Below are 16,033 nucleotides of genomic sequence, written 5' to 3'. Positions count from 1 at the left end.
TTTCTTAGCCCTAGCCTCTTTAGTCAACGCTTGAGTTTGTTCGGGATTCGCAACCTTTCCAAACCTCAAAGTGATTGCCTTTACCTGCTCCTTAGCTTCCTTCCTTCCTGACACTTCAGTGTCACTAGGTTGTGTACCAGGTTAATGATTTAGCAAGGCATTGGCAATTTGTCCAATTTGATTTTCCAAGGTCTTGATAAAAACAGCTTGACTCTTGTACATAAGCTTCAACTCCTCTAATTCAGATTTTTCATTAGCTTGTTGCAGCTGAAGTTGCTGTCTCGGTGTATATTGCGGTTGCTAAAAACCAGGAGGGTTGTTCTGCTTAGCTGGATACTGCTGATAAGGCTGTTGAACCACATTCTGAGCATTGCTCTAACTGAAATTAGGATGATTACGGTTGTTGGGATGATAAGTGGCTGGTACAGGTTGCTGCGAATGCTGAAAGTTGCTCATGAACTGAGCTGATTCACTAGAAATTGTGAACTGATCAGTGTCATGGGCACCAGCACAAAGCTCACAGACACTAGCGATTTGATTAACCCTATATTAACCAAAGTGTCCACCTTCATCGTCAAAGCCTTAAGTTGGGCAGCTATAGCAGTTGCTGCATCCAACTCCAGAATTCCTGCTACTTTTCCTTGAGTCAGTCTCTGGGAAGGATTCTGGTACTCATTAGCAGCCATCAGTTCAATAAATTCATAAGCTTAATCGTAGCTCTTAGCCCACAAGGCTCCTCCTGATGCTGCATCGAGCATGGGTCTAGAAGTAGCACCTAATCCATTATAGAAATAATTAATAATCATCCAATCAGATATGTCATGGTGTGGGCACTTCCTGAGCATCTCCTTATATCGATCCCATGCCTCACACAGAGATTCTCCAGTTTGCTGAGCAAACTGAGTAAGAGCATTCCTGATTGATGCATTCTTCGCCATAGGAAAGAATTTAGTGAGAAACTTTTGAGCAAGATCTTCCCAAGGAGTGATAGACCCTGTTGGTAGAGAATGTAACCAACACTTAGCTTTATCCCTCAGAGAGAATGGGAAGAGTCGCAGCTTGATAGCATCTTCAGTCATATCATTGAACTTGAATGTGTCGCAGATCTCGATAAAATCCCTGATGTGCATGTTGGGGTCTTCAGTATGAGAACCCCCAAACTGAACTGAGTTTTGTATCATCTGAATTGTGCTTGACTTGATCTCAAAAGTGTTAGCCCTGATGGCTGACCTGGTGATGCTTGACTGAATATCATTGATCTTAGGCTGAGAATAGTCCATCAACGCCTTAGGATTTTCTGCTTGATCACCCATCTCTACTAAAACTGGCTCCTCGACTTTCTCTTCTTCTTCTACCTTCTTTTCTTCTTCAAAAACTTCCTTTTGAACCACCACAACTTCTTCCTCGGCTTTATCCAGTGTTCTCTTACGAGTACGCGAACGCGTATGCATACACCCTCGCTAGAGTACCTGAAATAAGACAAGGAAACAAATAAGTAACAATGTCCGAGTCAATGAACTTTAACAACCACTGATGGAAAACACATAAACTAAAAATTAACACTGCAGTCCCCGACAGCGGCGCCAAAAACCTGTTAGTCGCTAAACACGCGCTAAAATTTCACGCAAGTATACGCGTTCGCAAGTAATATATAATCTTTTCTAGTTCATTCCCACAGAGACTGGCTTTGGTTAACTAATAAATTTATGTCGTTAAGCAACAATATATGGTTATTATTCAATGCTAAGACGATAACAAATTGAGGTTGTTTATAACTAAGAATTAAACTAACAATTATAACTAGGGGAATAAGATTGATTGAATTAATATATATGACAAACATGGGATTCTAACTTCATTAAATACTTCATTCAATAGCCTGATTGTTCTTAACCTTAGCATGTAATGGTGATGACACTAATCAGGTAACACGAAATTGATAAACGCCAACTTTCGTTGCACGATTACCATACTACCAGACATCCACAAAAGAGATAGAAGCTGAATAGACACCAATTATATTGAGACCCTGTATGTCTATAGAATTTGACAACATAACGGTTTACGCACAAGTTATCATGCATAACAATACATAAACCTATGCTAGCATGGCAAGTTCTAAATCCTTAAATTCACTGTCACTTCATTAAAGATTGACACATTATCTTATAAGTTCACGACGCTCATAAGACGAATACGCACAACCAATACTAGGTTATCATGTAATCACCACACACTAAGGCATCGAAACAAATTAACTAAAGAAATCCATAAATAAATCCGTTAGAACCCCATGATAGAGATTAGCCCATAATTGGACTCATCATCAACGTGGGTTCCGATGAAAGCATGGTATAACAAATGTAGTCTTTATAATGAATAAAAAAAACCAAGTACAAAATAAGAGTAGGTTCACAGGTAAGAAAACTAGGATCCAAGTTACAATTTAGAACAAAGATTCACAAGTAAAAACAAGATCTTCTTCATCTTCGTTGAATCTGTGCTAAAATGGTCTTCTTACGGCTCTCCTTGCGCTCTGGTACGACTCTCCCTTGAAAACGTCCTTTCCTTGAATATATATAGCAGCCCCATGCAAACTAGAAGTCCTCCAATTGTTTTTAGAATAGAATCAGGATTCTCTGAATTCGCACCGGCGCAGGCGCGCGCCATCACAGCGCGGGCGCGCTGCTTTTCTGACATCCCGGCGCGACCGCGTGCTTGACCAGCGCGGCCGCACTGTACTTCTTTAAAAACTTTATATTTTCTTCTTTTCCATGCTGCTTCGAGCCGGTTTTCCACGAACTTTTATTCCAACACCACCTTGACACCAAATTAGCACCAAAATAATGCTAATTCCCCTGATTACCTAGATAATGCCTGAAATGTAAAAACACTATAAAACACGTTAAAACACTTAACAACTTGAGTACAAATGCATCAGTTCAAAGCTTATTAGAGCATTAGAAAGTGTCATGAATGCCACTCAACACCACACTCAAATGTTGATTTGATATGATAGTCTACTCATTTATCAAGGAAACCTTGATTAAACTATGATGAGGATGATGCATTATATGCCTCTAGTTTAATCTATAATATTTGGTTAAAGGGATTATATTACATTGTACATTATCACGAAAGGTTTAATCGAATCACATATTTAATTATTATACTTGTGTAGCAATGATGTAATACTAGATACCACTCATTGTTTATAATTTTAATATGAGATATTAAAATCATTGCCAACGTAATAATAACCTACAGGGTCACATAAAGAACGCTTGCAGGAGAAATAATTTAAATTATGAATTTAAATTAAATAAGTAATTTGTTTTATTTATGATATAATTAATTAAATAAATAAAATAGAGAAATTACTTAAACTAATTCTGAAATAAGTTATTAATTAATTAAGTGTGACTTAATTAAATAAAGAATTAGGATTTTGGTTTAGTATTAATTATAATAGAAAACTCATTCTTTTCTCTATATAAACTCCTTGAGGGTTGATTTATATATAAAAAAGGATATACGGTTTACAAAACCCTAGCCGTTCAAGAACAAAGAGGAAGAGAGGTAAAGATGGAGTTTTCAGGTGCTTGTACACATCAATCCTTCAAGAATAGCGTTCGTGTGGATAACGTAGAGCGTAGATTGCGAGTGCGGGATACATGGTGATTCAACAAGGTTTGGAACTCCATTAATCATCCATTAATGAACTCTTAAAGCTTCTTTTAAGGTAAAGATTCTTACTACGAATTAAATATCTATTTTCGCATGGATTTTGCATAGGGTTTCGATATTATTTAGGTTTTAATTTAATTTACATCATTTCCGTTGTGTTTATGTGCGCGAAACCCTTCACCATTTTCATCACTAAAAATCATGTGCAACATTCAAGGACCAAGCACATTGACATCAAGTATCATTTCATAAGAGACTATGTGATGAATGGTACTGTGGAACTTCATTTTGTTCCAAGTGAACAGCAACTTGTAGATAACTTTACCTAGCCACTTAATAAATCAACTTTGACAAGGTTGGTAAGTGAGTTAGGTATGCTAAACTATTCTTAAATTTCAATTATTGATGTCTATGCAATTTATAATGCAGCCATAAATCAATTTGATTTTCTTGAAAGAGCTAAATTTTGGCTAAGTCAAATATATTCCTTCAACGAAAAGTCAAATATATTTATGGACACATTATCCTTCAACGGGTAATTGTGTAGTGAATAACCATTGAGCAATCATATTTTTTGAATCTAAATCTTTATCCGTTGAAATATTCTTACAGTCTGTATGTATACGCTGATAGGTAATTTTTAGAATTTCTACAGTTTACTTTATTTTTAAACGGTTATTTTTGGCAATTATCACTGGGTATTTAACTTTATTTTTAATCATTTGTTTGTATTGTTATGGGAAAGTATAAAAGCCAACTTCATTTTCAGATCTTACTTTTATCTTTCTCTAAATTCACAAGGCAAATTTACTCTCTTTCGTCTCCTTTTATCTTTCTCTAAATTCACAAGGCAAATTTACTCTCTTTCGTCTCCAAAACCCCTTTCTCTCTGTAATTTCAAAAACGCAGCAACAATGGCTCCAGTTGTGAAAATCATGTCTCAAACATAGTATGTTTATGAGAAGAATAACTTTGTATTATTTGGTCGACAAGAGTGGTACGCATGAGGACTAGCACAAGATGATGTAGTCCATTAGCAACTGCAAACTCAAGTACTCTATGCTCAAGTCACCACTCATATACTGTGAAGTAGTGAAAGAAATTTAAAGGTACCAATTACTGTGTTAATTCTGATGTTATTCAGTCATGTTTTAAGTTTCCTGAAAATAACACAAATGTTCCACACACTGACACTAATGTGGTTATATGCTTAATTCTATGGGTTACTCTTTAGATACTGCTAGTTTAGGTAGTATTAAGAGGAAAGGGCTTAGGAAAGATTGGAGTTATCTTTGGGATGCTTTTATTAAGGTATTTTCTGGCAAAATCAGCATTTTTGATACCATTACTTCTGCTTTGATTAACATGCTCTACATGCTTTTGACTGATAAGTATTTCAATTTTAGCAACTATGTCATGCTAGAAATAGGATACAAGTTAGGAGACATTCAGAAAAGACCTAGGAATGTGTACTGTGCTAGATTTTTCATGATGCTAGCTAAACCATGTTTATGAGGATCTTGTTATTGAGAACCCAAACAAAAAGCTTGATTGTTGGGTTCAAGAAAAGAGATTTCTTGCAGATTTGATCAGGAACAACTTAAACAGTGAAATGCCCTTTAACTATATTTCAATCATTGAGGCACCTCAGATAAGTGAGGTAGATATTTTTATCACTATCTCTTCCCAACCTCCAATTTCTTTTCCTTCTAGTGTGGCTATGGAATCTGTGATAGTAACCAAACATATTCCTACCAAAGCCACCAAACCAAAAATTTCAAGACCCAAAGCAAATAAACAAACCTCAAGTGTCTCTCAAAAGACACCAGCTTAAAACCTACCACAACACTTGAGGGGAGTGTACAAGGTAGTGAGCAAGGTGAGGGAAGGGGTGAAAATCAAAGAAGCCCCAAGAATAAGGAGGGTGAGGCAAGTGTAACCCAAGCCAGCCACAGTATAGTCTCCCAAAAGACTGTAGTTGTTAAAAAGGAAATTACCACATTTCTAGTTGCATCATCCCAAAAGGATGTGACTATTGAAACAAGCTCACAACCAGGAGCACAAAACAAAAGGGGAAGGGAAACTAAAGACCTATCCCAAACCTACATTAGAAAGAAGAAATCTAAACCTTTGGGGGAGTCATAGGGTACACACGTTGTGCAATCTCAAGTCACAGACTTGGTTTATGCGCCTTCTCAAATTCAGTTTGATGTGGCTCCAATAAATGTGAAGTAACATCCCAACTCTCTAATAATTGATAAACCACAAACACAAAGCTCTCCCACCATCTCCCTGGATGTAGACATGATATCTACATCAATTCCTGATTTTCTATCTCTCAAACTCATTGAGGAGCCAACTACTCAAACAAGTGACTATCATCTAATTGATGATTTGCTGGATCACTTGCCATTTCTTTCTCAAACTATTGAAGAGTTTGTGCACAAAAATCTAAAATCAATCTCCACAGACTCAACAATAGTTTCAACTTCTGTTCCTCTCATTTCTTCTTCCTCAGCGGATTTCCATCATCGGTTGACAGGTGATTGTCTTTCAACGGATATGCTTCACAGTAGTCATCCGTTGATAGTCACAACTACACTTTCAACGGCTATTTCACGTCCATTGTATGTCACTGCACAACTTGACATTTCAAAATCTATTACAAGTACAGATGACTTAGTAGTTGTCCAATCACTTCTAGGATTGAGGGAAAGGAGTGAATTGAGTGAGAGGCTAGGTTGCTCTCAGGCAAAAGGAGAGGAAAAAGAGAGTTCAATAATGCACATAATTTCTTCTAGTGTGACAAAAGTGAGTGAGTGGAGTCTCACAATAGTAGGTGAAGGTGAAGGTGTGAGTGGTGTGAGCCAAGGGGAGCCCTTGATGCAATAAAGAGAGAAAATGAGAGAAAAGTGGGTACAACCGAAAGGATGTCAGCCTTTGCTAGTGAGTCAATGAATGTCAATGATGCTAAAAGGAAAAGACTATATCAGCAAGAATATATGGATGTTGTAGATTCTATTCCCTTGATGCAAAGGGCTAAGTAAGCAATATTTACACTACCTCCTACCGCTGATGTGGATTCAAATTTTGGAGCTAATGCTGATTCTGAGTTAGGTGAAGATTTTGATGAAGAAACGGGCATGAACATAGGGGGAGAAACACGCCCTAGTTCCACAACTGAAATTGTAATGACCCAGACTTATCAAAAAAATTGTTTATTATTATAAAAGTGATCTTCTTAAAAAGAAAGGAATAAATTTATTATTTATTCATGTTTAAATAGTTTTCAAAATTTTATATTTAAATTCTGGATTATTATGTTGGCAATGTGTGATTGCCTCTTTAAATTAAATTTTCATATATTGTTTCAAAAATCTAGATTTATTGATTATGTGAGTATAATTGTTATGTGATTAAGTGATACATATGGATTTGATTGTGTGATTAGTAAGGATAATTTATGAATATTATATATGAATTTTCTGTAAAATTATGTGTGAATAATTTCCTGTAAGTATTAAGCGGTAGGAACGTGAGTTTTAATTTTTAATATTCCCGTGATAAGTCATATAATATTTAGGTAAATTCTTATGACTTATTGGTTGTCATATGAATTTTATAAATGATTTTTGGATTTATTTGATGATTTTTCTAATTATTTATTAACTATTTATGATTATTGAAAATCCCGCAACTACAACAAGTTAGAAAATCTACAAACTGAAACATTTGCGAAAAATGATTTCTTGACTAATTTAATAATTCCGAGTACTTTTCGTGTTTTGAACTTTTTGATCTGGAGTACTGATTTATCTGCAAAGATTCTGAATCGGTTTTACAGGTATTAAAATATTCTTTTAGATATACGTGCAACCTAGATATTTTTGTTAACCAAGATATTTTCATTAAAATATTAATTTTTATTAAAAAAACGTACATCTGGGAGCTCAGAACCCCAAACCATTATTAAATTGTTCGGTTTTAATGTTTATCTTAAAATTGGGTCCGTTTGGATCAGTTTTTATTTATTCTTAGCTATTTAGTATTGGATTTTTATATCCGACATAATCCAACGGAGTCCTAATTTCTCGTAAATATAAATAGCTGAAATTTATTTTATTTTATAGATAAAAATAAGAATATTTCAGATAATTAAAAGAAAATAGGATAAAATTTAAGAGTTTAATCCGTTCTTGAACTTCAATAAGTGATTTTCGGAGATTTACTTGTCTGTTGTTGGCGTTCTTTATATCAAATTGAAGCCCTTGATTAGAGCTCTCTGTTCGTATTAACGTCATCAACAGAGGTTGATTATTTATTCAAATCAATTTTTTGTTGTGTTCTTCGATTTGGAATATTAATTTTCAGGGGTTTTTGTTTGTTTCTGAGATCATGATCTGTTTTGCCATGTTAATTAGAGATGATTTGAGCATAAAATTGTGTTGTTTGGTTGCCGAATTATGTTAATCAGTTTTTGGTTTTTCTCATTTTTAAACATCGATTTTTCGGATTATTTATGAATTGAATGTTTGTTTAGAGTATGTGAATAGATTGTACTCCTTATGAGCTTCATTTTGATAGCAAATTCATAGATTTTGGTTTAGATACGAGGTAATTTGAGTTTTGGCCAGATTTTCTTGGTTTGTTGGATTTTGATCGAATTATTGATCGAATTTTCAGTTATTGGTGTTATTTAGTACGTTTATGGCTTCGTTGGTGTTGCTGGGGTTGTGCAGATCAAGGTAGTGTAAAAACCAAGTCGAATCGATGTTGTTTTTGGGCCAAACGGAGGTTCGCCAGTTTCTGGCAAAGCCGGGTTCAAGCTCAGATTCCGGTCGACGTTTAACCGGTTTCCGATCGTCTTCTCCGTTAAGCCGCCCTTTGATCCAAAAACCCTGAATTCTACTTTTTAAAAACATTTTTAGGGATTTTCTTTTTAAAAATAAATGAAAATTCATTTTAAATTCCAAAAAAAGAACTAATTTGTTTATTCAAACTTAATTTGGTTAATTATTTTTAAATAATTAATTGAAGTACTTTAATCCTAGAAAATAATTTTCTTTTATTATTTGAAAAAATCATAATTTGATTTAATTATTTATAATTTATTTTGATTAATTATTTATATTTTAATTAATTAATTTAATCAATTAATTTTATCTATTAATAGTTAAATGAAATATAATTATTTATAATTGAGCCAAATAATATTCTAAAAATTATTTTGAGCTTCTAAAAATATTTAAAGGTATTGAATATTTAATTAATATTAGTATTAATTGAATTATTCTTATGTTATTCATAGAAAATAGACTGTTCATTCGTTTCATACGAAATGAACGCGTCTAGACTCAGAAAAATATTCTGCTTCAATTAAAAATACTTTCAAGACATAATTTCTTTCATTTCGAAAGTTTGCTTGTTTTGCAAACGGTTCTAAGTCGCATGTTCATTGAAAAGTTGTACTTCACGTCGATTTCAGTTTTAAGTCTATCTAGTCGAATGTTTTGATGATTTGAGTTATGTGCTATGTGATGTATGTTATCTGTTTAGTTTATTATATGTTGATAGGGGAGTCAAAAAATTGTTTTGAGCATATCTTTTGATGTATAATTCGGAATCGAGTGAAATGAAAAAGGGATTAAAGATTATAAAGTTTACTTTGATATGACATGACATTATGATTAGGTCTACCATGTGATTATATGTTGATAAACATGCGTAAAGTAGATATATGTGATATATTTTCCTATAAATGAATGAGTATGTGTAATTCTTGTCCTACGAATATGATTGACGATTTGAGTAAAATAATACTATGTTTTGATTGGTGTTGGAAATTTATTTATTGAGTTATGAAATCAGATTGAGTTGATTGATTGTTGATTAAAATAGAATAATAAGGGGATAATGTAATTAATTGACGAAATAATGTCAGATTTTTGAAATGATTTGTACAAGTGTTAATTAATAAAATATTATGTTTAAAATGGTTTAACTGTAAGATAGAGTCAAAGTATCTTTATGTGTTAACTGATAATTGGTAAGTCAGAAGGGTTGTATAGGTTGACTTTTGATTATGTGCTAAGTGTTTATTGGTATATGTGATATATATATATGAAGGGTTATATAGGCGAAGTTTGATAGTTATAAGTTAGAATCGGTAGAATGTTTAGTGATTATAATATTCTCTTATTCTCGTAAAGGATCCGGACGAGACGTGCAATATCAAAGACGTATAGAAGGTCAAATGATATCGCAAAGAGAATAAAGATCGCAAAGCGAATAAGGAATAAGTCGAGAAAATAATGACGTGTTATAAATAGAATATAATCAGAGGTTATCTGTGAGTCATGATATGCATAGATGGAGAAGTATGAAGTATGAGACTGAGCTTTGAATTGGAATCAAATTTAAGGCAAGTTTCCTAAATCATTTCTTGTATATGTTACATAAATTTTGATGTTTCTTTCAGAATTATGGTATTATATTTATGCTGTGAACCACATCTGGTAAACCTTTACTTCTGAGAATGAAACCTATAATTTCTTTCTACCTTCAAGTTCTGAAAATCCAAATATTTTATCCCATTCTATGAATGCATACCCTACGATACGATACTTGTTTAAAATCATTAGATACCTTTTATTCAATGAATACACACCCTTGTATACATGATTTCGTTTCATAAATACCAAAGCTTTGTTATTACAAGGTTGAAACTATTTTCATACAGGATTTGATTATCAAATGCAAATGTTATTTTTAGTTAAATATTTTATAACTGCTGATTATGATTCTGTTTATGGAAATGAATATTTCTATTAAATTAAATTATTAGAATTGGATTGTTTTTATTATAAAATATATGGACCAGATTCGTGGTAAGACCATATTCATGGTTAAATGTAGACCAAAGTGTGCATTGGAGCCAGTATAGAGAACATGGTTGTGTTCCATGTTCGGGGTTAGTGCGTGACTGATCAGCAGCCTAACCCTTGATTTTTTGTTAAAATGAGATAAGTCTAATTCAATAATTCTTTTGAATGATTGAATTTCCTAGTTTTTAATTGATACAAAGATTGATGAAGCCTTTTGTATAATACCTTGAGCTTGTGAATTCTTGATAAACTATTTCAGATTGTTATCACTATATTGGTACTTGTTGAGCATTGTTGCTCATACTTGCTTTTCTTCTAACCATTTTAGAAAGGTGTAAAGATGAGTTGCTCGAGAACGATATCATTTAAGGCTAATGCTAGGCTAAGAGTATGAGTGGTTAAGTTATCCAGAGGTCAAAGAAGGTATCCAGGAAATTTGATGAAGAAGGTTCGAGTTAAAGTTTTTTATTGAGACTCAGTTGTAAATCAGGTTTGTAAATAAAGTGTAGTGATTCTTCTTATTGAAGATGACTTGATGTTGTAAAAGATATTGTTTATTAATAATAGTAGTTGATTCTAATTTCAATACTGTAAACTGTATGAGATCTTGTTTTTAGGGTGTTAAACTATTTTTTTTAATTCTTTTCAAATGTTCAGATTTTATATTCAAATGTTCAGATTTTAAAATTCTTTGATTTTTATTATCCTTTCAAAAATACAGGTTTTCAAAAGTATTTTAAAAGTATTTTCGTGTGGTGACATCAAATCCAGACCCCCGGATTTGACGGGCGTCGCAGTTGGTATCAGAGCTTCAGGTTATAAGGTATTGAAATTAGGATATAGGTTGTAGTTTGATAGAGAAGAAGAATATTGTGTAACCTCACATAGAGGTATAGTAAGATTTTCTGGGAATAGTATATAGGGTGAGAGTAATAAAATCAAGTTAGATGTTTAAGTTGAGAATATTTAACAATTAAGTTGAGAATGTTAGATTATTAAGTTGAGAATATTAGATGATTGAGTTGAGTGTCTATACTTATAGAAATTGTGATTCCTAATTCTAGATATATCTATTAAGTGGAATAAATTACGTAAATAGTATTTTGAGAAGGTCAGAGTAGACATACTTAAAGAATTTTGATAGTAATCAGTTTAATTAAGATTTGCAAGATATAAGAGTGGACGTAAAGATATAAATGCGTGATGAGTCTGAGTGGGAAGTTCTGTATATAGATGAGAAGTGAATGGTAGAGTGTATGTATAGTTGAGTTTGATTGCTAGAGGTGATGTTGGTGAGATTGTATAGTTGTATGAACAGTATAGTTGATAACTCAACACTAGATTAACACTAGAATATGACAACTAAATAATATTATGTCTACACAAGAAATCAAAAAGAAATGAAGACAAGGAAAATACAAAGAATCAAAAGATTAGAAGAAAGCTTGAAGTCTGTTTACAGGTCACTGAAAGAAGTTCATTAATATGTTCATGCCTCAGTGAAGAATAAAGGTTAAATTCTTTCAGGGTTTCAAAAATGTTAGAGATTTAGTGTATCAGTGCTACCATAAGATTTCAGTGTATGAGCATTGATTGAAGATAGATAGTGTTTGAAGCATAGGAATCTGAAGGATTGAAGACATGGTATAGACAGAGGTTAAAGAAAATAGTTGCAGTCTTGAAGTTATACTCACTGATAAGAGTTCACTTATATGTTCAAACGTCAGTGAAGATCAGTGAATTAAGTATTCAAGATTGCAGTAGCAATGAAGATGTAACGACCGAGGAATTACGCTTGTATTATATTATAATAATAATAAATTATGTGTATTATTATGTGATTAAATGTGTTAAGTCGTTGAACCCTAACTGCTATGTGTTATGTGTTGGTTGTTTTAATCCAAACGTGTTTTGGATATTTATTGAGCGTTCTATCGTCAGTTATATATATTATATCAAAACCTGTACAGCTCAAAACTATGTTTTAAAAGCCGTATATCAAACAAAATCATTGGCCCTATTTTGCCAAAAATGCCCTATACCGTATCGTTATTCTGAACCCCTAGACGTTTTACCAATTGACCTTTTTCGCGAAAAACGACTTTTTCCGGATCCCTTCGGGTACCAAAAGCCCCACAAAAATCACATTTTTATTTTTATATGATCATGAAATTATTATATATCATTTTTCTTTGTATTTTTGTATTTTTCACAATTTTTGGGAATTTTTAGCATTTATTTTGTATTTATTGGATATTTAAAAATTCAATATTAATACCCAAAAATTATAAAAATTGGGGCCAAATATTTTTAATAGGAGTATAATTAGACCCTTAATTTTACTTAGGAGTATTATTTTCATAAATATAAAAACCTGATTTGCTATTAATTTTTTTCAGTTAATTACAATTAAAAATCAGAAAATAAAAAGAAAAAGAAAAAGGAATTAGGGTTAGGGTTTCTGTGAAGAACAGGGCAGGAGGATCAATCGCGAGTTTGAAGGTGATTCTGACAACCAAATCGAGCGTGTAAGTAGTCAAATTGAAGCTGGTGATTCGTAGTTTCTGTTTATGTGATTATTTTTGTTGATTGTTGAGTTGATTTTAATTTCGTGTTTTCGGGTTTAAGTCTTGAATTCGGGTTTGATTCTCTGTGTGTTGTTTGATGTTATTGTTGTTGGAGATGAGTAGATCGTTGTTGTGCGAGTCGAATGGTACCGGTTTCGTGATGTTTGGTGTCCGTTTTAGCATCGCCGGAGTTTCGCCGCCGCCGCCGTGTTCTTCGCGGTTCCGGCGCTGTGTTCGACGAAGACGAAGAAGGAAGGAAGGGGGGACGTCGTTGTGATGCTGTGCCTCAGAAACGCAGAAGAAGCGAGTTGGAATCGAGCGTTTCGTTTCGCCGGAATCAGTCCGCCGGCGTCGGATTCTGGGGAAGGGACCGGTGTTCTTCGTGACCCGATTGGGTCGGGGACGACCCGGTTTCCAACCCGGTTTCGACCCGGTTTCGATCCAAAAATCCCCAATTTGATTTTCTGATTTTTGTTTCTGAATTCTTATTATTTAATTATATTTTATAAAAACAGAAATTAGATTTATTAATTCTAAAAATTTATTTAAAAATTATATTTAAAATCTGAAAAATAGTATTATTAATTTCTGAATTATTTTATTTAATTATAAATTCGAATTTATTTATTTAATTAAATATTTAATTATTTATCTAATTATTTATTAATTATCTAATTAATTAATAATTGGGTAATTAATTAATAATTAGGTAATTAATTAGTAAATAAAGATTAGAAATAATTAAGTAATGTGATTAATAATCTAATAATTAGTTAATAGTGCGAGTAATGATTCGATAATTGAATTATTATTCGAGCGTTAGTTATTTGAATAATATTGTAATAATTATTCGTATCGTATAATTAGATATCAGTAATTAATTAATTAACGAATCGTACGAGTTTCAATAATAATCTAATAGATCGATAATGATGCGGGAGTTGCGAGTGGCTCGTGAATATACGAGTAATTAATCGTTAAGTGATTTATAATTCGAATAATTCGTAGTTATTCGATAAATAGCGTATCGGTTAATTAAGTTGATTGATTATTTGTAAATAATCGATCTAATCGAATAAATATCGATAAGTTATAAATATTATAATAAATTGTGATTAATCTTAATAATTAGGGATTAATTATTTTAAATTAGTAAATAATTATCTATTAATTATTTATTAGTTATTTATTTATTAATTGATTAATTATTTCGATAATTAATCACATAATTTTCAATAAATCGTAACTTCTTCATTTTAACTCCAAAAATTATAAAAAAATTATTTTTGACTTTGATTTTTCTTAAATAATTATGTAAAAATTATTTTAGGATTTAAAAGGTTGTAATAATTATTTATAATGAATAATAAATTGAATTATCAGTGTTTAATTCATAACAATTCAACCGTTAGTCCGATTTAAGTGAAACGAAGACCCCTAGACTCAGAAAAACGAGACGAATCCAATAAAAATGGTTGTAAGTTATAATTTCTTCTGAAAAAGAGTGGTTTGGTGATAATTGATAGTTCATAGGTCCTAGTAGGGATATAATTGAGCCGAATAAATCCCGAAAAATTATAATAAAAATCAGATACGACTAGTAATGCAAGTATAAGCCCAGAATTGATTCTAAAAATAATTATAAATCTAGAAATTAATTATGTGCTTTACGTGCTACGTGCTTTATGTGATTATGTGAATAGATGTGCTATATAAATGTATGTATATATATATGCGAATCAGATAGAAACGCATGGGTAGACTGATAAGGTTGCGTGATATCAATTCAAGATACACGTATGTAGTAAATTATCTAAACACCTATCTTTCCATGATTTGTTCAGTGTTAGCAAGGCAGAACAAGCTAGGGTCAAAAGGCAGTGAGATAAACCAGGTTAAGTACGCGCAAGGCAAGTTTTTCCCCTATTCTAAATTCAGAATAGTGATTTATATTTCCTTTCTATCGTATCAATTCTCTTTGATAATTATTGTTCATATACACTGTTACCCATTTATATCACTTGTTCCATTTCATTTCAATTCTTGATTTACCCAATTTATTGAATTTCCTGTTCATATTTCAATTCCTTTACCCTTGTTACATATATTCTGGTATATCCTGGTGTTGGGATACATCAATAGCATACCGATTGTTCCGGATGCTCAGCCTTGGACTGGATGGTTACTATAAAGGCTGGGTTTTTCCCAGACCATTAATTAATAGGCCATAGTTGCCTGAGTACTCCTTATGTTGGTTGGGTCTATGCAGTTGGGTATAGATCCGCACTATATTCTGACTGATCAGCAGATTATAGTGCATATGTTGGTTCTTGTTCCAGTCTTGTTCATTTGGCACTCGCCAGTGTTGGCAAATTATTATCATATACAGATACAGATGGTTGTTCAAACCAACAGCTTATTGGTTCATTTATTTCTCTCTTTTTATAATATATATATATATTGTTGCAGGCTTGTTGAGCAATTTTGGCTCATTTCTTTTATTGTCACTCCTACTGTTTTACAGTTAAGGTAGAGAATGAAACCCATCAGGACCCGCATAGTCAAGAAGCGAGTCAAGCAGCGGGACCCTCTTATACCAAGAGTGTTCATTCCTATTCCCGAAGAGAGCTTTGAATTGCCAGATCAGGTGTAGCAGGATAAGTAGTGATGTTGGGTTAAATAAAAGTTTTGTGTAGTTTGAATAAAAGATTGCGTAGTGAAACTGTAGATAGAATAAAGTTTTGTAATAAAGAGAGTTCTTGAGACAGGTTTTTATTTAGTCGGGTTTGTAATAAAGTGTAGTGCATGATTCTTGTTTCCAACCTCAACCCTTAAAAGATCCTGAGTAGTGATAGTTCGGGGTAATTATTATATTAATATTCCCTTGTGCAGGTA

The 16,033-nt window shown here is 32.7% G+C and overlaps 1 non-coding gene across 1 annotated transcript; it reads left to right on the top strand.

Moving 5' to 3' along the window:
• The first annotated feature begins 816 nt into the window (after window positions 1–816).
• Window positions 817–923, top strand: LOC141669994 (small nucleolar RNA R71). Its single transcript, XR_012554246.1, has one exon. It is a non-coding gene; the product is annotated as a small nucleolar RNA R71 (small nucleolar RNA).
• The last annotated feature ends 15,110 nt before the right edge of the window (window positions 924–16,033 follow it).

This window comes from Apium graveolens, chromosome 6 (genome assembly GCF_009905375.1).
Source record: "Apium graveolens cultivar Ventura chromosome 6, ASM990537v1, whole genome shotgun sequence".
NCBI lineage: Eukaryota > Viridiplantae > Streptophyta > Magnoliopsida > Apiales > Apiaceae > Apium > Apium graveolens.
Note: the sequence above shows the minus strand (reverse complement) of the source record. Positions and strands in the feature narration are given on the sequence as shown.